At 35.0% G+C, this 27,344-nt stretch overlaps 1 protein-coding gene across 12 annotated transcripts in view; it reads left to right on the top strand.

The window, feature by feature from the left end:
* The window catches only part of MYT1L (myelin transcription factor 1 like), a 333,487-nt gene that overhangs the window by 13,792 nt on the left and 292,351 nt on the right, over nt 1-27,344 (top strand). Inside the window, exon 1 of one of the 12 annotated variants that reach the window (XM_032185535.1) lies at nt 9,578-9,627. The exons of the other annotated variants lie outside the window; for them this stretch is intronic. The gene's annotated coding sequence lies outside the window, so the exon portion shown is untranslated. Of the gene's footprint in view, nt 1-9,577; nt 9,628-27,344 lie in introns of those variants that run through there. 12 annotated transcript variants of the gene reach the window in all.

Here is a 27,344-nt window from a genome sequence, read left to right as displayed (position 1 = left end):
AAGTCAGTGGCTATTCCGTTTGTTTCTTTTCTCCTTCCTCAGAATTTGATGTTGAATCAAATGCCTTAATTTTCTGAATTTTCAAGTAGTCCATGCAGCCTCTAAAAAAACAATATTGATTTGTTTTAGTAACATATTTTTCAGAAATATCAGAAATTCCTCTACTGTCTGAAGGGGAAGAGGCCCATATTTGAATAAGAAACTATGTTTATAAAAACTTTGCATACATTGTGACAGTCATATCTCATGCATAAATATCTAGGATTGTTTTCTGGTCATGTCCGTAGTAAGAAATAAAACTGTTATGTCACAGAAAATGGTAAGGTTGAGTGCAGGTCTTTTTATTTCCTGTGCATCTTTTTAGTGCTTTTGGTATGTTTAAGGCAAGTAATGAATGCAGAATGGTATTTCTGCAGTGACTTAGTTATGCAGCATAGTTTAACTGGTTAAAAAATAAATAAATAAAAAATAAACTTGGAGCTGACACTACAAAGTAAAGTTCATGTTTTGTCAGTCTGTGCACACACAAAGTCCATTCTGGGTCTTGTTAGTAAACAGAGTTTACATGGGTCAAGTTGAACTACCTTCACAGACAGAACAAAATGACTATTCCAGTAATGGTAAGATGCCTGCACAGGTTGTGTACTACTTGTTTACTTAGACAAACAAACTTAGTAAGTTCATCAACAATTTCATAATGTTCTGACCCTTTGGCTGTGACCATCCTGCTCCCAATCTCAAACTCTATTTTCCAATGATGAAAAAAAAAACAACATAACATTTATTTTGACCTTTTAAATTACTCAGCATGTTTGGACCTGCCTGAGCTTAAGGCATTTCTCTGTGTGGAATTACTGGATCTTTGTATTCCAGGAAAATATCATACTTCTTCAGTCCTTGGGGGTAGTAGGTGCAGGTCAGGCTGCAGCATTCTCAAAGGAATTAAGGTGATTTTTGGACATTTCATGTAAAAGATGCAGAGGCTGTGATAAGAGCAATGAGTAACAATGTCATGCCAGGGAAAGCAAATCAAGTTCAATTAAAAGGAAGCTGCTAGTGGAAAAAAAACCTGAGATCCTATTGACCAGTACACAGAAGTTGATGTTAATGAAAATGAGAACTCCATGACCATTGTACATATGACCTCAAAAAAGAGAACTTCCAAAATAGATATGGACAACAAGCCTGTTGAAAAGGGAGGCATAGAGGAGTCAGGAGGTATACTTGGATGGAAGTCAGGAGTACTTCATGAAACCACAGACCAGTTGGAAAAGCAGAGAATGCTCAGGTAGGTTTATTTACATATACTGTTTCTGCTAGTTCTTTCACAACCTTAGGAACCCATTGCTTCTCAGTTACTCCACTCATCTCTCAAAATGGTATCTAACCATATGGGGACAGGGAACAAAGAATATGCCATTCAAATAGCCAGATTATTTTAACAATATTTCCATATGGATGGTCAATGATAAATACAAATAAGATGAATAGACCACACCTGCTATTCATAAATGTACACAAATATACAAAAATATACATAAATATGTGTGGTCATATAGTCTTTTTAGATTCTAATGATCAATTCCTTGCACACAGGGGTAAAACCAATGGCATAGAAACATATATCTTAGTGTTCCATTAAGATAGATGGGAAACATTTATCAAATTTGTAAACAGTCTTGTCACCAAAACTCTTTTTTTGTGAATGAAATGTAGACGTATTATGAACTGCATGTACATGCAGTCCCTCACTTTCTGAGAGGAAACCAAATTCAAAACATTATTTTTTTCATGGAGAAAAAGTGGATAGATTTTGTGGCTGGTTTAGAGAATTTGCTCACTGAATTAAACAGTAACAGCTATCCATTCCATTAGTGGATTTTCAGGTTGATCTTTGCATGAACATCCCCTTTTACCTTCATGACCCTGTCATCATTTTTCAGCATGTATTCTTTCAACTTTGGGAGTGAGTTTCTAGGAAAGCCTGTTTTGCTTCTCCTTTTACAGTTATACTGCCTCACCTTCATCAGCTCTGGAGTAGTCCTTGTTGCATAGAGGCTGGTAACACGTGTGGGTTCATCTGCTCTGAAGAACCTTCTCAGGGCCTCAGCAATTTATGAACAGACCGTTGCCTTCTCAGTGACACTTACTGCCATGATTTTACAGCTGGTGTGTATGGTAGTGCATGCACTGGATGCCAGCTTTCTGAATTGTCCATCACAAGTCTGACCCATTTCATATATTATGAGAAAACATATGTATGGGAAAAAGGTGGAAGTTTTTATCTATGGCCTAATAATATATTTTTTTGTTTTGTTTTATTTTGTTGATGTTTATCGGTGACCTTGGCTGAGAAGAACCAGATGATAATCAGAAAGAAAAAAAAAATAATAAAGTAAAGAAAAAGATAGATTTTCTCCATAGTTCTGTTTGGCCCTGGTGACACAACAGTCTGGAGGAAAGACACACTTGAATAGTGTACCCTGAAGCCAGAGCATCCTGATGTAGCAAATGCAGGCACTGCAAAGCAGTATGGACCAAAACACCTAGTCATTTCAATCCAGAAGACATTGTGCTTCATAAACAGTTCTGCGGACTAGATCTCATCCCATATACCTTCTTTCTTTACCTCCTACCTGCCCAAGAGCCAGCACAGATTGCCACAGTGTTACTTCCAGCCAACTCCAGTGGAAAACAAGCGCATGTGACAGGAGTGCACATATGTTAATGACTCATGCACCCTGCACTTCTTATTTGTCATTTTATATGTTTGTTATGGTTAATAAAGTTTTATTTTGTGAAGACTGTGATGCATTTTTTCTGCTTAAAAAAGTATATGGAATTCTCTTTTTCTATATGTGTTCTTGTCACCATATTCAGTAAAATGTGGATAACTTGAAATTAAATTTTTTTGCAGTCATAAGTATAGCTTACTCAAAGAGCAGAACAAGCAGATCCAAAGCAGTGCTGCCAATAACACATATGAGAGTATGCTTCTGAAGCTTCTAGAAGTTATATTCAGATTGGCTCCTATGATTGCTTTTTCGTGTTCAGATTCTCCAGTCTTTCTACTGTCACTGGAAACATCTTTATTTTTGTTTTAGAGGTATTTTTTAATTTACCAAATACCCATCAGATGCCACTTCAGGAGCTAGGAAAGAAAAGATAGGTTTTGTTTGTTTGTTTGTTTGTGTTTTGTTTTGTGTTTTTTTTTGTTTTTTTTTTTTTTTTTTTGAGAATTATGGTTAATAAAATAACTGTAACATTGTAAATATCATGGTTTAGAAAACTGTCTTTGCATTACTGCACTGCAAAAGGATTCCTAAAAATGTAAGCTTTACATAGGTTTCATAATTGTACTGCAGTTATTGAGCCATCATCACTTAATTCAAAAACTCAAAAGTGTCATTTGTATTTATGCAGGTGAAAGTTAAGAGAAGCAGAAATAGGATGTCTTGCCTACTAATTTTTATTTATTTATTTATTTTGTTTTCCCACACTTTGCAAGATTATCAGCTCTTACACCTTTACAATAATCATGTTTATTACAGAGTTTTCAACATCAAAATGCTAACCAATGGAAGCAATCAAGGTTTACAGATTCCCAGAGCCAGTATGCTTCTAGTTTTCCAGGATACAAATACTTTTACTTTTAAGGCATTTCACTGGAAGGTTAGTATGTTCTCAGCACACAATTACAGGAGATGGAATTACATTATCCTGTATCTAAAAGCTTTGCTTCTTCTATTGAACATGGTAGATTTGCATCATGAGTGTTCCAAGGGCTAAAAATCTGACTGTGTTTACCCAGCAGGCAAATACCTGTACTTTGTGGCAACTTTTAGTTTTTGCCTCCATCATCTGCTTTTCATTAATTTTCTTTCTTTTTTGAAAAATCTGCTGATTAAATTTAAGCTCTGCACATACAGAGAAGATAGCTGCTGCCTTCTGTAACAGACATAAGAACTCCATTGGTTTGTGTATCTTTCTGATGTTATAGAATGAGGATGGAAAACTGGAAGTATGAACATGAGCATTAAAATTGGGAAGTTAAGGAAAAAGAAGGGGTGTTCACACAGAAAAAAATGTTAAAAAAAAAAAAAAAAAAAAAAAAGCACAATGAAATAAGAATTGAGGAAGCTGAACCTAAACTCTAAAAATTCCTTGGGCAGAATGCTCGATCCCACATTGCACTGCCTCAAAATTTCTGCAAACTGCATTCATTATCCAGAATTCCAACATAGCTTTGTCTAGTGGAATCATTTATGGAGAACACTGTGTTTGCAAAGACCTTCAAGGTAGCATGAATTCTTAAAAAAATGCATTCCCAAGAGCTGTAGAGCATCACAACTGTTTCTTGGAAAGGTTTCTACTGTAGGCTGGACTTAAAAACAGATGGCTATAAGAGAACAAGGCCTTTTCTTACTCATCCGTGCAAATAAGTCAAAAGATTCTACCTGTCCCTTGTTTGGCCAGATGAGGGATAAAAAGAAAACAAATAAATAAGCATAGAGGGCTGAAAACTGTGAAAACAGAATCAGTAGCTGATACATATTATGACTTTTCTGATATGAGAATTACAGATTTCAGATCATAGCTTAACATTTTTTTTGAAGAAGCTTTGACCTGACTGTTAACTGTAACCCTAAAATGACTAAAAATGTCTCAGCTAGTGTTTGTTCACACATACACTTAACTGTTATTTTTCTGCTGAAATATCAAAATGTTAGAGCCATGGTAACAGTTAAAAGAATTTGCCAGACAGCTATATTAGAACAAGGAGACAATGGATTTGCATGGATACAGAGCCAGTGGCCTAATCCTAGTTCCACTGAAGTCATTTGGATTTTTTTCAGGGGAATGATGCATTTTGTACTAGTTTCTTGATTTGTGAGATGTTAACCTATACACTATTCCAGTATGGCTTTCCAAGCAATTAAATATAAAATATAATTATTAACCAATGCTTTATCAGTTGAATTCTTGATCGTTTTACCATTTTGCCCAAATGAAGGTCTGAATACTAAATTTGAGTTTGACATGTCATTTCTGTAAGTAATTTTTTGATTAACCAAAATCTTGATTGTGGTAAGCTTGAAAACAATCTTTCCTCAGGAGGCATCACACTCATGACATAAGCCAAGAAATACTTTATTGTCCTCTCTAGAGGAAAGTTGCTGTACCTGTTTACAAGTACCTGAAACACTAATGATCAAAACAGTATCAAACTGAAAGGGATGGGATATCTGTATTAATCAACTTTTCGCTTTACTGTGTATGACTTTTAGATTTGTAATCATTTGTGGTAAGGTCCTGACTACTTCTGGAAAACTATCTTTTAAATATATTCAGTTGTTGCCACTTTTCCTTCATATTACTTGAAGCTTTTTTGCTTCCTTGAACTCTGCACAGAGATTTTACTGATATAATTCAAAAAAAATCTGCATGCAAATAAGTACATAAACACTTATATGGATCATACAAGACAATAAACAAGTTTGAATACATTGCTGCAAATCTTGAGAACCTCCTACATTATTTATTAATAATTGCAGATGCCTCCTAGGTATATTGGGAGGAATCTTATGATTTAGAAAATGAGATGGCTGTTTATGGACAATCATAGTAGAATATGATCCTGATTCTTGGATGATGTACTCAACTTGGTGCTCCTGTTGAAATTAATAGGAGTTCATCTGTTGCTTTGAAGTTAAATTTAAATTTCTACAGAATCAAGGCCTAAGCATGCAAGTCAAATATCAAGTACACTAAATTAAGTTTCAAGATATAATAAACTAAACCTTCATTAGAACTGAAGAAATTTATGAGTTCTTGTTATAAAAAGTGTAAATGTGACAACAATGGAAAAAAAAAAAAAGCACAGAATATTTTTCCTTCCAAAATAAAATAGTTTGATTTTCCATTAGAAAATTTCTATCTTGGGGGTACTTCGTTAAGTTATATTGCACAGTCAGCTACAATTACACCCAAAATACTTTTGGTTAAATCAAATAATCCCGTTGAACTCATGTGCTTTTGACTTGCCAACCATCTAATTTTAAATTAACTAGAATAAATAAATTCACCTTATATGTCAAAATTTTTCTTAAGCTGCAATTCGAAGGATTTGTGTGGTACAAAGTGGCTTGTTTTTCAGAGTGCTCAGCATACACTGCTTAAAGTTCCATGTCTGGTTAGGAGACATCAGAGCATACCATTCTCTCAACTTGGGCCTGCATGGTCAAAAAATTATTTTCAATAAGATAACTGTAATTGCTTGAACTTCACTTGCAGTTATAGAATTTATTGGCTCATCACTACATAGTAAACTTACAGAAAATAGATTTGGATACAGCTTATTGCTTGTGTAACATCATGTATCTTCTTTTGTCTTGTGGAATGCTTTTGCAAATTAGAGATAACTGCATGTAAAGTACACTGCTTTGCAGGGAACTGTTATCTTGATCCTTTTGCCCTTTTCTTTCAATTGCTATTATATATATTATATGTATGTGTGTATATATATATGCATACATATATATACTTATGTATATATGTATGTATATATATTTTTTAAAAATTATTCTGGGTCAGCAAGAAAAAGAAAGTTAGAAGGGAAGATAAGAACAGGTTCCCCTGATCATCATAAAAATTATGATTTTGTGTTTGACTTTTTTTTTTTTTTTTTTTTTTTTTTTTTTTTTTTTTTTTTGCTTACAACTGTGACAGACTCTATGGCTTGAAGGGATTTCAGTTTGATGATGCCAGCTGGGAAGTAAACTGTAAAAGAATAACAGGCACAAAAGTGTTAGATCAGTCTTCTTACTAGCCTTTGGCTGATGAACTGGGTGGTGGAGTGTGATTACATCTTTATTCTACTCAACAAATTTTCTATCCTTTCTGTCATATACTTATTTATTAATAAGCCAGTAAGAGTATGTCTCCATCACATCAAATTGATCAAGTACGGGTGCCTAGTGTGCAAATATACCTGAGCTTGCTTTAATCTCTTCAGGTTGGATACTAGTCCCAGAGGAAATGTGGCCCTGTAGATCAGTACTTCTATTACACTCACTTTGTGCTGGTTTTGCTGGAATAGAGGATTTAGGAGGTACGAAGTGTAGTTCAAAAAAAGATTCCCCTCCCTTCCCCTCCCCCCCCCCCCCCACACACACACTTTTTTTTTGGTTTTGTTTTCAATTTATTTATTTATTTTTTTTCTGTTTCTTCCCTTAAAACTCGGGTAAGAGTCTTGAATATGGAATTCAAAAAAGATCAGAAATGCACCAAGATAGGTAATTCAGTTAGTTGAATAAAATATAATTCATGTTTCACTCCTGTTGTGTGTTTTGTAGTAAGCTTTATTTGAGAAAGAGTTGATTATTAAGAGCATGTTATGAAAAAGTGACATAAAACATTTTTATTTAATACGGCTTAATGAAATGTTCAAAGTGTGTATTCTGATTTAAGAATTAAAGAAATGTAGAAGAACCACTGTTTTATTTACTTAGATGATGAAAATAAAACACTGTTTGTGACAGGTAGTCTTAGAAGTTGATGTCTCATCCAGGAGTTTATTTTGATACAGAGAATGTATCATGTACATAATTGGAAGGATCCTGGAAAAATTTGGGGTGGAAAGGACATCTGGAGATCCAGTCTAATCCTATACTCAAAGGGGTTTAAATCAAGAGAGCCATAATAAGATCTAATATTCAGTCTGCAGAATAATATGGAAGTATTGCAAAAACATGTGAGAGGCTATGCAAAAAAAAAAAAAAAAAAAAAAAAAGTGCATTTAAATCATGTTCTCTAACTTTGTTTCAACATAATGATTCAATGCCCAGAGTATGCTGCTATGGCTGTACTTCACCCTTTATTGCTCTGATTGGTAATTTTGTTGGTTTTAATATGAGTAGTGACACTGTAGAATAATGAAAACAAGTTGTTTTTCTGTCTCCACAAGAAACATAATGCTGCTCTGTCTCCTTTTTACCTTTATGCTAATCTATGTTGACCCTAAGTATTCTTTGTTTCATGTATCGGAAATGACACAGAGCTGCCTGATACAAAAATAAAAATGGGAAAATATGTGATTCTATTTCATTTTCTACTCATAGGACGCAGAAAGGTTGATTTCACTGTGTAGAAAGCAAACAAACAGGATCTTGGACACAGTTAGCACATTAAGGATCATACACATCTCTTTGTAACTCTACTGGGAAATTCAATGTGCCCAGTGGTTTTATGCATCTTGAAAGTAGCTGGATACTACTGCAAGAGGAACTTGGCTAACTTGGAGAGCACGCTGCACACCTGGCAGAATGTAAGTTATGAAAACAGACTACAGGTACTAATTTTAATTACAAACAAAAAAAAATTTAAATTCAAAACTATATTATTATTATTATTATTTTTTTTAAGAGACAGAACTTTTTTCATACATAAATAAAAAACACAAGTACACTTTTTTATAGCAGGCCTTCAGGCATATTTCTAACTTCAAAATCCTCTCAAGTTTGATATGATTTAGCATTTTATAGAATCTTCACTCACCTTTAAGGTTTTGATATTTTTTCAGATGATATCACACATGCATTGACATCTGTTTTTCACTCAGTCAAAATGAGATTGTTCTCAGCAATGTCAAGAAGAGATAAAGAAAGAGTCATAGGGGATAGTGTGATATGGCATCACTTGAATCTTTATTTTCAAGCTCTGACTGACAAAGCAGGTGTACTTTTTCTACAGGGACTTTTTTTTTAATAGCACTTAGCACAAGGTGTTTAGTTTCATGACTTGCGCTACTAGTAATAATAACATATTCACATTAGAGATGCTGTGGAGACGACTTATTTTAGTGTGAGTCAAGGTCAGCTGCAGGTGAAGAACATAGTGCTGACATAACTGGCTAACGTGGGAACTTAAGTCTTGTTTTTCACTGTGGAGTTCAAAGCGAAATAATATGGGTCCCTTTTTGAAAAAAGTAGAAAACATAAGTACTCTTTATGTACTCCATATCAGTAACCATAAAGACAAAACTGGTTGACTAATTTTTGCATACTTAACAGTTACTGTACAGTCTCATACTTACTGTATAGTGATGTGAACTGAATTCTCTGTTGTTAGTCATGATCTACAAGTATGTGCAAGGCAAAGATCAGGCCTGCTTATGATAAGATAAATTATACTATTATGATTGTAAGAGAGGCATAATTCTCATTTGCCTCAAATACAGGTGTGTAAGTGATCCTGTGCAGGACATTGCTGAAAATAAGCTTTTCCATACCAGGACATCTCTTTGATATACAGTGTAGTCCTTACTGAAGATTCAATGTAATGTTCCTTCATCATTCAACAATTTCAGTAGTAATTATCTTTGATTTTTGTAATGTATGGGTATAGGATTCTGTGGCAAGCTGAAAATTTGACAGACTTCTTAGTTAATTATAAAATTCTTGCATAAATGATTTTGATAAAAATACTCTTGAAATGAAAGTTTAGGAAACTTTTTTTTTTTTTTTTTTAGTTACAATCTGCAGTTGTTCTTTCTTGGAATAAGTGACATGGTTTGCTTCTTGTACCCTAGAGAAAAACTGTGTGGTTACTCTACTTTATAAATAAGAGGTAGGAAAAAAAAGTTTTATTTCTAAACATAAAAAATAAATTATTTACTTCTAGTAATGAGGTAATATAGTTTGGTATATATGATCTTTCTTTGGGACAAAAGGATGGGTAAGGTGACCTTTTGAGGTCCTACGAATCTTTCTGCATAGCTGCATAGCAGCAAAAGAAAAAGAAAAGCAGTACAATGAAGTGAAACTGAAGGATCTGACTATTGAACAAGGTTGATCTTGTCTTTCAATAAATGCAGAACAGGTGAACACTGCATCAAGAAATGTCTTAATGCATACAGAGGCAGCCATATACAGTCAAAACGAAGACATTTATCTGCAACACCAATGGCAAACAGATTAAATGTTGTCTGTGAAAACCTGAAAAAATACATTTATGTTGAAAATATTACACATATTCTTCAACACATGAGCAAACAAACAGAAGTAAGGATATTGGTAATGGTCTAGTCATAGCAGTGTGGAACTTGGTGCTAATTCAAGGTGCAAAACCAAAAAAGTAACCTCTGATTAAATTAATCTTTGGCTTGGGGCAATCTCCTAGGAAAGCAAATGCTTGAGAACTATGATTTTTTACAGAGGAAAACACTGCTGCAAAAATACAAGTCAAATTCTAATAAAATATATGCAAATCTGTAAACATCTGGCAGAATTAGTTGCATTGTGGTAACTCTGAAAGTCTAGGAGTATCATAATGAAAATTGTAGAGAGAAAGGTAACTATTCTCTAGTATTTGTTTACACTAAGTAATACGTTTTGAAAATAGGCAAGTCTTTGAAAACCAAAGTCCTTTGATTCAGTATAGGAAGATTCCCTTCTCTCAGAAGTTAAAGGAAGCAGCTGTTGTCTGAAGCATGAAGCATGTCTGAAGCACTTTAAGCATGGTATACTGGTCCCTCTGAGTCAATCTCCACACAAACACTGAAGATACCTAAAGTCATTAGGATCTCTTGGCTGTTTAATATTTATATTTTGGTAGTGCCTCGGGTATCAATCAATCCAGGACTTTAGGAGGGGTTCTTCAAAGATAGCAAGTAAATGTCCTCTTTCCCAGTTTGTACTCAAAGGGTGTGGGATGGAAGTGTGTATTGTAGGAACTGGTTGCTCCACTGGCTGTTACTTTTAATTGCAGTGAAGGTAGACAATTTTCTTAGAACCAGTATTTGTGGTGGGAATTTAGAGATACAAATGTGATACATATCTCTGCATCTATACGTGTTTGAAGTAGTGGTATAGTTTGTTGAGTGCTAGCTGGTTTTGATTACTGGTTAGGCCTCAGATGTACATTTTTAAAGAGATTGGCAAACTCTACACTAGATATTCTGTATTGAAAGACTTATCTTTTATTCTTTAGACAAATAGTGAAGACAAATAGTTTGAGCTGGCGGGAGACACAAAACACAAGAATGGTAGTTGACACTGGTGAATATATGAAAGAAAGAAGGATTTCTGCAAGAGGCAGGAAGAGCTTCAGGACAACTGAAGCAACTGTTGTATGAGATAAGAGATACTATGGTCAGAGACCGATAGTAGATAATCATATTTGTTGACATCGATAATTTAGCATAGTAGTCTGTGAGTGCAAAGGACTGTCCTGGATAGGGTTTTGTGCTCACCGCAAATAATTCTATGTCAAAATCGTGTTGAAACTGAGTCATCTAAGACAATCAAGATACTGACAGTAAATTCACAGGAATTAGAACTAAAGCCTTGAGATCTTTTATAAAATTTGTCAAGACAAATCACAGAAGAGTAAACAAAAGATAAGCTACAGAAAAGTTTGTTTAATATGAAAAACAAATTTGTAGACTTTGTTAGACATTTCTTTTGCATATGCTCTTTTCTTTTAACGCACCCACATTTTCCCTTTCCCATATTCTCCTGGTCTTTTCTTTTTCTGATGGCATTGCATTTTTGCATTTTATAGGGTGGCTTAAAGATGTCTGTAATCCCACTTGTGGTTCTTTGTGCCTGATCCAGTGGTCATTCATTATTGGAAAGAATTCCAAGACCTATAGATCAGGCTTTCCATAAAGATATGTTGGAAATATGTTATTTATCTATGTATAGATAAATAACATATTTCCAACAGAAATATGTTATTTCCTCCTCAGAACTACCATTTTCAAATATCAGTTGTGTTTCTGTTGTGCAATAATGTTTGTATAAAAACTGAAAATAATTGAATAAAAGACAAAATGAAGCTATAAAAATAAGTCACTTTTCTACCATGTATAATGCAATAGCTGTTACTGATTTGACATAAGGATAACCAAGGGCAAAATCTGTCCCTTTGAGCTCGTGTAATTGCCTTCCCATCAGCACTTTCTGCAGTGTTGGAGACAGACTGATCTGCAGAATCATGGTTTCTGCTTCTGAATGGCATGTTGTCCTTAAACCTGCTGTGGTTGGGGAAGATTCCAGGACAGCAGTCAGGTCATACTGCAGCTGAGAATGGATGATCACTCTGCTGTAGCCTACATAAAAAGTTTTGACATCTGCTTCTGATGAAGCCCTTCACGTTCTCCCATGCTATGAGCATAGGTGTTATGACAGATGCCCAAGGTTGAGGCGCACTGCAAATGTGTGAGAAAGGGCTCCAGAAATGAAGCCATCCTTAAGAGTGATTTATATGAATCCTACAAAAATTCAAAATCAAAAACAAAATACACACACACACACAAAAACAAACACAGAACTACAACAAACACAACAACAACAACACACTAGAAAACCCAGCTCTTTGTTATAGCACAACAATAAGGTTAAATACTGCAATTGGAGCAAATGTATGCACTTTTATAATTAATTGATCATTAATTTCAGTGAACGTTTTATAGGTCACAAATTCCTTAAAGTTAAAATTTTTCAGTATGTGAAACAGGTATACACGTAGTCAAGTAATATATCCTATCAGTTTGCTGTATTGATATTCATCATTAGTCAGTATCTTGAGAGGAAATGAACTTTAGTAGATGTATTTTGGAAATGATTAGTTTTGGCTAGAACTAAGTATAGTGCAGGTGGGAGTACGCAATCGCTCAACCTGTACTGCTCATGCACTGTAGTGCTGGCAAGACAGTTCCCCTACTATGCCACTACAGCATCTATAGTAGTGATATACACTAGTATAAATAGTGCAGACTGAGTAGTGCTTCTGTGACAGAAATAAAGTCAAGGACTAGAGGTAAGATGCTTATATTCACTTATGTCTTTTATCCTAAAGTGGACAGCAACCAAATATTTAGAGGTGGAACACCAATCCATTATAATGCTGTACCACACAGATTTCAGAGCCTGCAAGACCATGCTATTGAACCTCAATTGAAAGTTTTATGTTCTCTGACATTCTGAACTAAAACTTGATCTTAAAAAGTGCTGCAGAGGGAATTAACAGTTCTCATAACAAAGGGCAGCTCTGATTGAAAAGTAATCTTATATCCAAAAGCAGTCCTATTAGGACTGTTTAGGAAGGTTTACATGTGAAATTTCTACATTTGGGAAGTTCAAATTCAAAATCATTGCACAGACCTGTATTCCCACAGAAATATTCCCATAATTGTTAGGTAGTGTGGTAAAAACATAGTCCAGAGTAGATTTTCCAAATGTAGCTTTGTAACGTGTCTCTGAGGATTCTTGTTTTTGTGTGTTTTCCACCATGGGCCCAAGAAAGGCTATTAGAGTTGGCAAGAGGCCACAATAGTCTCAATGAATATTTTATTCAGTGTAAGCCTGCACTGGGTAGAATTTGGCAGTCTTGTAGAAAGAGGTTGCTGGCCTCAGCTGTCTTATGATGGCTCCTTCTGTCTCATTGGTTGCCTTCTTTTAATGAATTTAAAAGCTGTATTTCTGTACAGTCTGATGGTGATAGAATTCCCTTAATTACCTCCAAGACTGTCATTCAGCCAAGGGGATTCATTCTTCATTCTTGCAGGATGATACTATCTGTGCCTTGTTCAGTGTTATTTCTTACTGATCACCACCTGACACAGTAAGTCTGAAAATGAATTTTCCCATTTTCAAGGGGAAGAGGAAGGATTATTGCTGATTTTCCAAATAATATACCAACTCTGAACTTTGTTTCCAAGAACGCTCAATTCAAAGTGCTGATCTTCACCTGCATTCTTTACATCTGAAATAGAAATCCCCCACAAGTCTTCAAACACTTGCTATAGTTTAGATATTTTAAATCAAGTAGGAGACTGTGAGGTCAAGTCTGGTCTCCTGTGTAGTGCATAACATTGTTCCTCACTTAATATTTTATACCTTGAACCCATCAAGTTCCAGATGGGTACTTTTCACTGGCTGTCCTGAACTGTCATATTCTACTGCAGAGGAAAGATACTATGAAATGGACAACTAATGGGCATTCCTTGGATAAATGCTTGCATTTAATTTAATAACTTAGAATTCATTAGTCTTTCACATGACTTGTTTATACTTTTTGAAACAGACTGTATATATGCAGGCCATATTTGCAATGCATTTGTCAGTGAATTTTGCTAGTTTCTGTGTCCTTTTATCAACTATGTAATCTATTCCAAAGTGATATGGGGCAATTTCCCATTTCCGAACTATCCATTTGAATGCATTGAGCTGTTTGTCTTCCTTGAAAGAAAAAAAAAAATAATGTATCAGTAGGAGGAGATGCCAACTACTGTGATACTCAAATGTCAACGTCTTTCATGGTCTCTTTTTTTTTTTTCTTTTTCTTTTTTTTTTTTTTTTTTTTTGGGGGGGGGGGGGGGAGGGTTAAGCAAGAATATGAGTGCCGATGCAATGCTGGTGTAGGTGAGGAAATGAGCGATGTAACCATTTACCTAGCAATGTATCACATGACCAGAACACCAGGCGGTAGCAATCGGGAAGCTACAGAACATTTATTTTTCCTCATCCTCTCTTTTACTTTCAGTAAATCTGAACCCAAGCCTGATCTTCATCATTTAAACAACCAAATAACTTTTCAATGGGAACAGATGATTACTATTCTCTTTCATATTCCTCAGCATTATCAAAGAAAGAGAAGAGTCCAAATGATTCAACTAACAATGGAGGAATCATCAAAGGATTTTTTTTATTTTTATTTTTTTTTTTGGTAGGCCACATTGTCTGTAAGTGTGTGCTTCGTTCCTCTGGCAAAGATGAGGTTAATCCAGGTAATTTAACTACTCTTCACTGAGTACTCAGTCCATTCAGTGAAGGATGATTTATCTTAATTTACATTTATTGCAAAGTAAAACTTCACATTGAAGCAATTACCATGGATCAAGTTAACTTGTTATTCCAGAGCAACTTGTTCATGCATGTGGACATTTAGAATTTGAACCCATAATCTTTCAAAATCTTGTAATGATTAATTATCAAAGGCTTCCTCTAATATTGTCTATGACTTATTATGTGTATGTAAGCCCCACTAATAACATTGAAGATGTAGGATTTTAGGAATGGTATGGAAAAAAAACTCTCTCTTAATGTCTATCTACAAAATAAAGAAAAAGCATTGTGTTTTCATGATGATTCAATTTGGGGAACACTCTCTGGACACGGTGAAATTCTTAAGACTATTTTTAAAATAAGAGCTCCATATTAGATATCCTGTAGGCTAAACAATGAACCTTACACTTAGATCTTATTCTAAGACACACAGATCTGCAATTAGTAATTGCAAATAGTAATTTCCCAAGTATTTCTCTCAAGGCCTGGCCACATATCTTGATTACTGTTTAAATACGACACCATCAGTGATATGCACGTTCAAACTATTGAAGGGAAGAGGTTGTAAAGGATGTGTGCTATATCTAGTATGATCTAATGTTTGTACCAGCTTTTTAGATGACTATAAAATCCTTCTGATTAAAAAAAAAAAAAAAAAAAAAAAAAAAAGTTCAGTAATTAACACAGAGGACAGGTCACTACTACAGAAAGGAAAGATCGGAATCACCTGGTGTCATAGTGACCATAAACAAATGTGCACTTAAATCTAATCAAATGCAAATTAACACATTGATATAGAAAGACTGTTCCTACAGGAATTGAGACTACTTAGGAAACAAACAGCTCAAATAAATCTTTTGATAATTAGTTCAGAATATGTTCTCTGCTTTATGTATATAAAGATATATATATTAGGGCTTGTAAGAAATGTGAAATATAATAATTGGCTAGTGTGTACAATGGAGAACCTAAATTTTTTGTTCTGATTCTTCCAGGACTAGACCTGGATGTCTACTTCACATGCAACATGTTCAAGCTATTTTAACTCTGCACTATCATACTGCAGAACTTAGAAGACAGGATGCTGAAAAAGGCAGACCAATGTTCTAAAGCAATACATGGATTTCTCTTTCTAAGAAGCCAGATTGATTGATTGCCAAGTGATTAGAGAGGAATTCTCCCACTGTGTAGTGGAAGTTTGGAGTATTTGTGTGGAGTATGGGGTTTGTTTCACTTGCTGAATCATCTTGGCAAGTTCTTACTGACCAGTTTCTTGCCACTTCTGAAGGCATTGCTTATTTATAGCAAAGGTATGCCCTTTATATTTTTATGTGACAAAGAGTAGTTTATAAGGTTGAAATACCATGATCCTCCTGGTGTCTTTGAGAGTAATAAGCTTGAACTTAGGCTACATATTAAGTTCTTTTGGACTATAACATTATTCAACTCTTTCAGCAGTATGGATGCTAATAATCTACAATTTCTTGATTGAACCAGCATTTTTGTTCTGGTACATTGGGAGTACTGGAAAGATCTTGTCATTAGGTTTAGTTCTTTTTCACTACAGTTCACATTCATGCATGCAATCATGTACTCAATACAGACAAAAATGTCCCTTTAGCCTTTGAAGAAATTGCTTCTGATAAACAGGAAATCTATGTTGTTACCTGATTATTTTCATAGGGATTTTATAAACTAGACTGTCTTAAGAAGAGTTTATGTTGAACTAACTAAAGATAAGCAGTACTGGTAGATAACAAGAATCTGCAGTAAATTTAAATGTTTACATATGTTTTAGTGACTTACAGTAGGTCACTTAATAACAGGAGACCACTGATATATCAAATTCTAAGGCAGCTGGGAAGGAGTAACATTTCTTGAGCAAGTATAGAGTGTACAGAGGGAGTGTTTGACCTCTTGGATAAGGATGATTGGGCAGACAGTGGCCTCTAGAGGATGTTTTGAGGTAGAGAAGATAATTTTAACTGGTCCGAAGAGGCCAGAGAGGGAATACTCCTACATTAATTCGTGTCTTCTTGCAAGTGACCTGATTAAATTTGGCAAAGCAGTTGTGGAGGAGGAGAGAGTTTAGAGACTGGAAGATAGACAGTGGAGTATACAACTACAAGTGAGAGGTAAGCATTTGGGTAGGGCAGATAACTACTGTTTACTTTATAGTTTGTAGAATACAGTAACTGTCCACAAGATTTGGGTTGAGGCAGTCTAAAGCAGCAATGAGTTAACCTACAATACATGAAATAAAAAATATGCCATTAAATTATTTTTCATGACGTATAATCAAAGAGTAGCTTCTGATAGGTGATGCCTTCACAAGTATCCACATGAGCAACCCACTTACTATGTATGGAACTTTGAAAGGATGGATGGAATTTTCAAAGTAAATGAGGAAAAAAAAAATTGTTCCAGAGATAAATCTTTTATCTTTGTTCCAAAGATAAATTAATCTGAACATTTTTTTTTTCCCCTATGAATTTGGGATTCAGTTTTTGAATGTGTTTATTACACCTTTTCTGTTCAACTTTATTTGACATTTGAAATACTTAAGTATGTTCTAGCCAAAGAAGAAGCCATATAATATACTGGTGTTGCATTTTAGCATGTGCTTAACCTGAAAATATGAATATTCTCCTTGAATAGAGTAGGGTTATTAACGATCATCAAGCTGAGTATTTTGGCCTTTGAAAGACTTAAGAGTCGCTGTCTTTACCCTAATAGACTTAGACTGGCTGTCCACTACATTGTCATGTGCTGTAAGAAATTAAATATATATATATATATATATATTTATTTATTTATTTATTTTTAAGTCACAGTAATTTTATGGGCCCCTTCTATTATAGTGATTATAAAATTTTCTAACAGAAATGTAATTTTCAAGCTGTTCATACCCATCTGATGTGCAAAATGTTTATCCTTCTCGTTAGAAACTGAACAGCTAAGATTTAGTAGGGGATTTCTTTTCTCCTCGAGCCTTGTGCTATTAACCTAGAACAATGTTATTTGCTTCTGTTTCACCAAAGGCTGGATGATCCATTCTGAGGTGTTCCAGAGGGCTTGTTTACAACTTACACATGCACTTTGCTGTACATATTTGTGCCCTAACATTTTTTAACAATAAGTCTGACTGGCTATGAAAAAAAAGCAAGATTGGAACTGATGTAGCTAAATTGCATGTAAATGGTGCTTCAAATTGAAAGCATTTACTATTCATACACACAAAATTAGTGAAGCTCTATATTCTGGCTCTCATGTTTGCAGCAATTGCAGTCCCAGCGGGGTGAACAGCCTGCTTGATCTGTCTCTCCTGACTTCTGTCCCCTGCTGCTCTCCTTGTTTTAACATTGTCTGACTCCCTCACACTATTTCCATTTCCCCCTTTTCAAAATGTAATTGTATCAGAACCATATCAATACTAGAAAGGTGGAGAAAAAAGGTTCTATATATCATGGATATTGAAACGAATCCATGTTAAGGATGAACAACATCCCTGACTGTTGAAGTCAGTTGTATTGCTTGCTCCATAAGGCAAATGCCTCCAAGTGGGACTGATGTCCTAATTTTCCAACATAAAAAGATTTATCTTCCAAAATGTAAAGGATGCCTCAGAACCAATTTTCTAAGCTCATCTGTATTTTTTTACCTTGTATGTGTGTACATCCATGCACATATGCATTCCCACTCTAATATGATCTATGTGATCTATGTATGTTCAATGTAATTCCATTTCTATCATTCCTATGCACCTGGCAATCTTTAATATTTTTATCTTCACCACAGTCCTTCAAGACAGGCTTGATCATATTACAGAGAGGAATCTGTGTGCCTTTTCCCAAAGTCACAGAGAAAGACTGTTGCAGAGTTGGTGCACCGATTGAATGGCACACACTTGCTTATTCTTTTTCATTTTAGCAGCAATATTGTATATAATTGGAGATTTGGGTACTTTTAGTTTCTGTGCCTTTAAAATTCTAATTGATGTGTCTGTCTGCAGAGAAAGCAGCCATTTTGCTGGCACTTGTTATTTAATTACAGTCCATAAGAAGATTTCTATAAACTTTTATTTTATGTTTAACAGTTTTGCAATTTCATTCCAAACTATCTGAGATATAAGAAAAAAAATAAAGAAGGAAAATTAAAATAAGTGTGAGTGGAAGAATACATTTTTCAGATATAGATATGATCATGCCTTTAAGAAAACATGGCAGGGATGGGTATCTTTACAGAAATGGGTAAACCAAGCAAGAAGATAGGAGTGGAAGGGAGATTTAAACAGGGTAAATAAGATAATGAGGACAGCTGGGATATCTATGCATAGCAAACAATTTGTTTGGCAAATTTGTCCTTGTTCCCTCTTTGTGAATTGTGTATGAACAGATTTCTCTCTCTCTTTTTTTTTTTTTTTTTTTTTTAGCTATTCCAAACTATTCAACAAATGTATCTTGTGAACAGATTAAACATATGCATTGCTGGTGGACTTGCCTTGTACCATGTTCTCATTACTGTTGTTAGACAGCTGATGGCTTTGCCCATATAGTATTGGTTGTGTTTCTTCTCTAGTCAGGGCACTGAACTGCTGCTGTGTGACCTGAGTGACCTCTCTCAGCTGCTCATTCTTTGTAGTGTACTTTTAAAGAACAAACCAGGGATAAAATTGTTGTTAAAAATCTCTCTAGTAAGATTTAGGAACACTGAACACTCTTGATAGGGTCAAGGTCAGTTTGCATGGCAAGAAAAGAAGGGCTATTTTCCACACAGAGTATATTTGCAGTGAATAACTTAGCTAACTGTAGAAACTGTAAATCCACTTTGGCAGATGGTTAAATCTATGCTGTGACCCTCTTTTCCACCCCAGGGATTGTTTCCCAAGTGTGGTCTCATCTGGGTTGGTGCTTTAATGTGAAAATATTTGTTAGGGTGTTACAAGGCCACGTAGATGAAGTTACAAAATTCAGTGAATAAGAAATGTAATGATAACTGGAAACTTAGCATAAGCCTCTCCTGTTTTATGTTCTCCTACCCCCCTCAACCTGCATAACAGTGATCATTGTAGTAATAAACAATGTATGTAGGGAAACTTACTTTTAGATAGCTAATAGTTTTATGTGATTATCCATCTAATCTATGGTTAAAAGAAAAACAAATGCGTGCACTTACAAGTTCATGACACCTGTTTAATTTCAATAACAATGTTAAGCAGCCATCAGATTTTTGGGACAGAAATATAGAATACTTCACATGTCAGAACAAACATATTTTTCATCATTTAAGAAAAACAAATAATGTGTTGGTAGCTCCACTGGAGTACTACTAGCCACGGTGATTCTAACATGTCTTTTTTGCTTACAGAATATATTTTGTTAAGAAGGCCAGAATACAATGTTTAGTCTTTTTCGTCCTGAGCTCACAGATGCTACTGTAGGAGTATTGCAGAGGCTGACGTAGTTTTTAGCAGTTATGTTGGTGTAACTTTGTCTCTGTATAAAAGACACAGTGAGGAAGATCTGTTAAAAGATAACAACTAAATACCAGAAAAATCAAATACTCTATAGATGTTATCAGCATTATTGTTGTTGAGGTCTCTAGTATCAAAAATGAGCAATTATCTTAAATAAACACCATAATGTTACTCAGCTAGATTTTATTATGATGGTGGTAGAGACTCACAATTTTACCATGCAATTATGCCAAATGTTATGGTCTCTGTTGTGAGGTAAATAGGATTCAGGTCTTTCTTTCTAACCTAAAGGCAAGTTTGCATAATGGGGTCAATGTCAAGTATCTTTCAGCTAAGCCTGTAAAAGAGATAATCAACATATTTAGCAATACGTGTAGGGTGTAGGTGGCAAGGTGCTGAGAGGAGAAAAGTGTTGTGCTGCAGGGGTGGTCTCTGTGGCAGGCAGTCAGCCACCGCCAGGTACTGGGCACAGCCACTGCCAGGTGCCTCCACAATGGACTCACCTCAGGACACAGCTGACCCTATCAGCTCTGTGGAACCTCTGTGATAGCATAAGAAGGGGCAGAAGTGTTGCAAAGCTGGAGTGGAGTGACAAAAGAAGGGGAATGGGAATAGTGAGAAACAACCTTATAAACACCTTGTATCATTGGAGAAGGAGAGGGAGGAGGTACTGTAGATGTTGAAGCAGAGAGTCCCTTGCAGTCTGTGGATGAGACTACAGTGGGGCAGGTATTTCCCATGGAGAGGACCATGATGGAGGAGATAGCCATACTGCAGCTTGTTGAAGACCCCACACCAGAGCAGGTAGATATTTCCTCAAAGGGCTGTAGTCTGTGGTGTTTCCATCCTGGAGCAGATTTATTCTGAAGGACAGCAGCCCACAGAAGAACTAATCTGAGAGTAGGTTAAGTGTGATGAGGAAGGAGTGGCAGAGGTAGACTATTATGGACTGATCACTATGCCCTGTTCCCCATTCCCCTTGCGCTACTGAGGGTTGTGGGTGGAGGTAGAGGATTAAGAAATGGAGGAGTGAAGTTTAGCCTGGGAAAATAGTTCATGAAGGACAGGTGTTTTAGTTTGTGTCTTTGTTTATCACCATTCGACTCTAACTGGCAACAAATTAATTTCCCCAAATTGAGCATGTTTTGCAGATGATGGTAATTGGGGAGCAATCTCCCTACCTTTATCTCAACTTATGAGCCTTTTCATTTTATTTTCTACCTCTGTCCATTAGAGGAGGGGGAATGAGAGAGTGGATGAGTGGGCGTTTGATAGACAATGTCAATCACCACATAAAGATATTAACACAGTTTCCTATTTCACATTTCTAAAAGTAAGATGTCAGAAAGAGTGGATCAGTTGTGTGTGCTAAAGAGTAACATTAACAGTATACACATATTAACAAACTAAAATAATTGGCATTGTGGGATTGGTGTAATATGGATTACAAACAGTTGGAAATACAGGCTAAGTTTCCAGAGTGTAGGTAAGTTCAAAGATACACTCTGCACTTTAATTTACATGGTAATATTTCTCTTTGGCTTGAGAAAGTGAGAGAAGAAAGTGAGTTTGTCTAGAGAAAATTTGTGACAGCAAAGGAGAACAAAGTAAACATGACAAGCACAATAAAATTTAAAAATAAGTTGTGTTTGAAAATAAGTCTAGTTCTTACAGGCTGAATGAAGTTAAGAATTGACAAGACTGGATAACTGCAGCTAATTAGGGATGCTCACTCCTCTATTGTATAAATCAAATTAGAGCACAATTCTCTTAAAATATGCATCCACAAATGTTTTTGACTCTCCTGTGGCAGGTTTGATAGACAGATGTACATGTATGTGTGTGAAATAAAATAAACTTTTGAAAAGTTTTGTTTCAATAATATATTATTTGAAAAAGAAATGATTTACGAACATTTGAACACAAACATGCAAGCATGTTCAGGGCCTATTTTCTTCTTGCTGTATTTCATCCAACCACAAGAGGAAAAAATCAATCTTGTCTTGTGTGCTTTCTTGCATAATTTTGTGGGCCAAGAAGTCTGACTATTTTTCACTTGCATGGAAAACTTCTATTTAATTCAGACTAATATAATATTTAGGTCAGACTAATACAATTCTATCCATACTGCTTTAAAATCTTTGTGATTGGTATGGGTTCATATATATTCTGTGGCCTTTTATAATAACCATAATTTTATTAAGCACATTTTATAAAACTGTGTGCATTATATAGCATTCCATAGAAAGCTCTTTCAAATCTTTTTTTTTTTTTTTTTTTTTTTTTTTTTTAATATAAGATTGGATATCTTGGTTATAAAACTATGTGTTTCATAAGCTGAAGCCAAAATACAGAACTTCTAAAGGTGTGTGTCCATATCTAAGACAAATCCAGAATTTCCCTTTATGAGGCTACCACCAGGAGTTAACATTTGACAGTTGTTTTCTGTATTTTGTGAAAAGAGCAGATGATGTCAGTCCAGTTTCTAGTAAAAGCTTCCATATCACAAAATCCAGTACCTTAATTAGTGCTAATTGGCATCCTTGTTGGAAGTATTAGTAGAAAGGCTAAGGACTGAATAAACATGAAGAATGAATCAGCCTCTCACTCCTGGAGGTGTACCCTCCAAAACACACGAGGCATTCAGGCTTAATAGAATTTTTGTTGAATATTGAATTAAAAGTACTGCCAATCCTGTACTTTTCAGGGGAATTACATTTATTTATGAAAACAAAATGAATAGAAAGCTTATATGGCAAGAGAATTAAAAACTTATAGTGATTACTTGATTAACAAAAGATTATACTAATCCTTAAAAAAAAAAGTGTTAGCAGTAAAATATTGTTCTTCCTAATCTAAATAAGTAAACGTAATACTAATAACCACAGAGATGAAGGACTTGTTTTTCCTTCTCTTTGAAAAGAGGAGGACCATTGTCTATGCTGTTGTGAACACAAAAGGTGTTCATACACTTTTGATTGACTTTTTTTTTTTTCCTGTTATTATTTAGACTCCTGTTTCTACTGAACTTGATATTGTTAGTATTTTGTTTTGTTTAGGCTCTGATATGTGAAAACACGTCAAAGTGTATTTTTCACATCTGAACCACTAATTTTCTTATTGATTTTGTTTTTCTTTTTATAAAAATACCCTATCATAACAGTGTATGATACCATGCCAGTATATGATAAAATATAGTAGTGGATACATCCTAAAGTGATGGATACTGAAAACATAAAACAAATCTAGCTGAAATTTAAGCTGGAAAATCAGTGCTGTGATTTAGGTACTGCACCTACCTTTAAGATGTTTCTGAGACATTCCTGTGCTTATTTTGTTTCACTATTTTGGAGCTGTAGAAGTTCAAAATCTGGGATTTGGTTTTCATTGATGCTGTGTTTTCAATGTTCATACTCGCTTAGAGTGAGTCCTTTGCTATGTCAAAAGATCATTTCAGGAATCAGCTAATTGCATACATTGGAATGTAGAAGGAAATATATTTCTTCTAACAACAGCTGGTTTTAAAGTATGGTCGATTGAATATTTGTGGGCATGCAGTTTGATGGACACCTTTCTTGTTCATTTTATGGTCTTCTTAACCATCTTCTTTTGAGATGCATGTGGTGGGTTCCAGTCCTGTAGTTGACTTAATCTCATTAGAGACGTTTATCTCTTCTGTTTAATTAAGATACCTTCTCCTAGAGTTCTGACTTCATGACTGCTAGCAGTAAATGACTACAAATCAGAAGCAAAATCTACACAGACCCTTCCTGAAACTTAGATCTCTCTCTCAATCTCCCATTCAATCATTTCACCCAAGAGAGAATCAGGAAGGACAAAAGTGTTTTGTGATACAGCTTTGACCTAACCTAGCTAAGCAATTCTAAATTAACAACTTCTCGCTGAAAGTGTCCTGCCTTCTATCTCACATTGTATATCACAGAAATTATTCACTGGAGTGTATCGACTCCTGGGGAACAGATCTGCTTTCAGACATGAAGTCAAAGAACTTAATTTCTCACTCCTTTGAAGCTGTGATCCATAGGCTCTGTTACTTAACTGTATGAAGAAAAAAATGGATGGCATGGTTCTGACATCCTTAGCTAGAACTCAAGAAGACCCATGCTTGCACAACAACTTCTATTTAACATTGTTTTTGCTTCAGGGAATGTATTGGAATGTAAATATACACTTGCAGCAGGGAAAAGGGATATTTGACCTAAAGGGCAGTACTGGCACAATAATTAATAGGACATGAGAAGAGAATTTCAGACTAGCAGATCTATGAGGCACTGGATCAGCTTCCCAGAAGGAGTATTGTAGGCTACTTGCAAGTGAGTTTGCGTTTAAAAGCTGTTTTCACAATAGGAAGGGCCTCTCATTTATGCTTATTCTTAAAAATAGCCAAAAAATATGGATGCAGTCTCCACACCGGCCATGAGTATCACACTAAAGAAGCACTGAAGGTTTTTACATTGAGCTCTAAGACAATGCATATCTTTTGTCTACTCCTATCTGATTAAAAGCTTCATTATTAATTCAGCTGCATACTTGGTCATTGTCTAGGTTTTCAGACTGCTATGGCAAGACTATTGTCTTGTTCCAGGAAACGACCATATCAATGCATCCTGTGTCACCTTCACTGGCTAATCTATCTGATCTCTCCCAAATCCAGCTCTGCTTCTGTTCTTTCAATCCTGTCTCTGCTTATTTTTTTCTGTTCCTCTCTGACCTTTTCTCCTCCTTCTTTCCTGACAGTTTACTTAGTTTGTCTATCTGGGCTATCCTTCCCGTTCTCTTCTAATGGCAACCTGGGGGGATAAGCCATAAGTACTGCCCTTTTTATACCTAAATATTTCCTCAGCTCCAGTCACATAGTTTATATATCAACCTGTTGAATTTATCACTTTACCTTGTGATGAACTTCTAAAAGTTGTTCTTTTAACTTAATCTCTGCAGACTTCTGTTCTCTCAAAGTTTGTACAGAGAGGGATCTATTGTTTCCTTTTTTTTTTTCTTTTTTTTTTTTTTTTTTTTTTTCCCCTCCTCATTCTTGCTACTCTATTTTCATGAATCAGTTATAATTTTAACCTCATAGAATGGCTAAATGTGGAATCTGTATGACTGCCTTTAAAGGATTTGGCTTAAACAAACAAACAAAACTTGAAGGAGCTTGCATAAGGTATGTATGCATAAGAAATAAATGTATTGTATGTGTGTATATATGTACACATTAGAGATACACATTAGAGAGATATTATGTAATTCTTCTGTGTGCATATGAGAGAAGCAGAAGCTGGCAGGCCCTAAAAATAAACATTTGCATGTGATCAATCTGTGATAATTACCAGAAAGACACACATAAATGATCATTACAAATTAAAAAATCTAAATAAGGGAATTCCATGAAGAGCTTCACTAAGAAACTTTTGTGTTGCACAGGGAAATGATGAGGGATATATTTGAAATTCTTCCCCCTGTTTATATAAATATTTATTTGATATCCATTTCTTGCCACTATAAACAGCGTCCTTGCTCATTGTCCTTATGAACAACAGTTCAAACAAGTACCTTGAAAGCTGAACTACAAAGTTTTGACACTCTCAGGCTTATATAAAGAGATTTCTGTTAGCCATTTCATGTTCTCCTCACCAAAAGACTGATTGCTCCCTGAAGTAAACTGGAGCAACATCTGAGATGCTCAGTTTTATGGATTTTGTTTACAACTCTGATGGTCTGTTCTGAAGTGACTGTGAATGATGAACATAGTAAGAGTGATGAGGAAAGGAGGACCTGTGTAGTAGACAACAGTCAGCTATCTGTGCTCAGTCATCCTGATGCCTACATTCAGATCACATAGAATTTTTTTGAAACAGGAATATTTAAGTCCTGAATATACTAAGCATAATTAATTTATCATGTTTGTCTATTTATTGTCTACTTAACTTTTCATAAAAGCCTACTATCATTCATATAAAATAATTATCAGTCACAACTGAATATTACTTGGTTTGGCAGTGGTACTGACCTCTGGACTAGAAAAAAAATGTAATAAAGACTGGTGGAAACAGTACAGCTCCTCTCAGAAGAACAAAGTAATTGATTGATAACTGAACTAGAAATAGAGATAAGATGATAAAAATCAAACTAAGGAAAGGAATTATTTAGAAGAGAGTAATTAAAACAGGAAAAATAGTAGAAGAGCTGATATATCGTAGTGATTATAACTTCAACCTCATCATTTCATCTAACATGTTCTTGGTGTCTCCCCTTATTCCTTTATTTTCTGTAACACCTCAGTTCTTTCCATTTGCATTAGTGATAAAGAAAATGAATAATTTTCCAATTAATTCAATATAGAAAAAGGGAAAAAAAGGTTTCTCTGGATTTACTTCTCATATATTTGTGTGAATGCTGCCCGACACCCCTGGAACTAACCTGGAGGATATGGAGGTCTTGCTGGGGAGTTACAGGCCCTGATTCTTTCATTTGAAAGAAAGGAAACTTTGCCTTGGCTAGATGTGATGTAAGACAAATGTATTATGGCTATGAGCTTTAAAGTAATAATTATTAAAACTGAACTTCAGTTATTTGTATTGAAGATCTGGTTCCTCACAGAGCTATAAAAGTTAACATAAATAAGTCTTAAATAAAACACATTCAGAGAGATTTTTTCAGTCACACTGCAATATGTTTGATCTGCAGGAATTACAGAAAAAAAATTATTATATGCTCTAAGTAAAAATAAAATATAAGAAACTAACACAAAATGTAACTTTGAAACTTTCATAGTGGTGCTTAAAGGTATAAAATTAATTAAATTGGAATTTTGCTACTATGAAAAGTGTCATTTGTTAACTGAGAACAGCTCAGTCTTTGGCATCTTTTAACAGGATAAATGATCATAGTTCCTCTGTCCAACCTTTTTTTTTTTTTTTTTTTTTTTTTTTTTAATAAAAAAAGCTTTGTATGCAGCTCTGCATTTTTACTCTGCAGAGCTTCTCCCTTCCCCTCAGCAA

Source organism: Aythya fuligula, chromosome 3, assembly GCF_009819795.1.
Source record: "Aythya fuligula isolate bAytFul2 chromosome 3, bAytFul2.pri, whole genome shotgun sequence".
Classification (NCBI taxonomy): Eukaryota; Metazoa; Chordata; class Aves; order Anseriformes; family Anatidae; genus Aythya; species Aythya fuligula.
This window is presented reverse-complemented; position numbering and strand designations above follow the sequence as displayed.